This window comes from Triticum aestivum, chromosome 3B (genome assembly GCF_018294505.1).
Source record: "Triticum aestivum cultivar Chinese Spring chromosome 3B, IWGSC CS RefSeq v2.1, whole genome shotgun sequence".
NCBI classification, from domain to species: domain Eukaryota; kingdom Viridiplantae; phylum Streptophyta; class Magnoliopsida; order Poales; family Poaceae; genus Triticum; species Triticum aestivum.
Window position 1 is genome coordinate 541,944,695 of NC_057801.1, and position 886 is coordinate 541,945,580.

Here is an 886-nt window from a genome sequence, read left to right on the forward strand (position 1 = left end):
GCTCGCTCGTGCCGGTGGAGAGCAGGATAACGGCATGTCGCCAGACGCCGCTGAGGCAAAACACGACCTAGATCTAGCTATACTAATACTACTATGAACAAGGGGGAGCCAGCCACTTAATCCATCTTCCCGCCGGGCAGCAGAGCCGCCGGAGAGAGCGAGGGAAAGGGGCGGCGATGGGAGACTTTGGATGACTCTCAATGTGGCCTGCATATGTTTTTCATTTCTATCATTTTCGGGAAATCAATCCCATTCTAAAAGAGAGGTAAATTCTACTACCACTGTTCCTACATATAAGATATTTTGGCAGTTTAAATTAAACCGTCAAAACGTCTTACATTCCGAAACAGAATGTGTACTTTATTTTAAAGGGAGAAATTCTGCTTTTTTGTAGGGGAGAGGTAAATTCTGCTTTTTTATAGTGGGAGATGTAAATTTTACTTAAGCTCTAACAAAAAAGAATGTGGAATGAAACAGGGAATGAATCAATCGATGGATATATTGATGAATTAATTGTCACATCAAGGACTCCGTGGCCCAATGGATAAGGCGCTGGTCTACGAAACCAGAGATTCTGGGTTCGATCCCCAGCGGAGTCGGTTTTTTTTTTCCTTTTCATTTTTACCTTTTTTCCTGTAAAATGAATCCCATGGATTCCTAAAAATAATCTTAATCCCATAAAAAAGGGCAGGTAAATACTGTAATTTTTTCTGCATAGTACAGGTAAAAAAAATTTACCTTTTTTTCTATCAAATGAATCCCATCGATCCCACCAAAAAATTGAATCCCATAAAAAAAAGGGAAGGTAAATTCTACAATTTTTTTGTGCAGGACAGGTAAATTATTTTACCTTTTTTCAGTTTTTTTTCATTTTTACCTTTTTTCT

General features: G+C 38.7%; 1 non-coding gene across 1 annotated transcript; it reads left to right on the plus strand.

Annotated features, from left to right (window-relative positions):
* The first annotated feature begins 526 nt into the window (after positions 1-526).
* TRNAR-ACG (transfer RNA arginine (anticodon ACG)) lies at positions 527-599 on the plus strand. Its single transcript has one exon. It is a non-coding gene; the product is annotated as a tRNA-Arg (tRNA).
* The last annotated feature ends 287 nt before the right edge of the window (positions 600-886 follow it).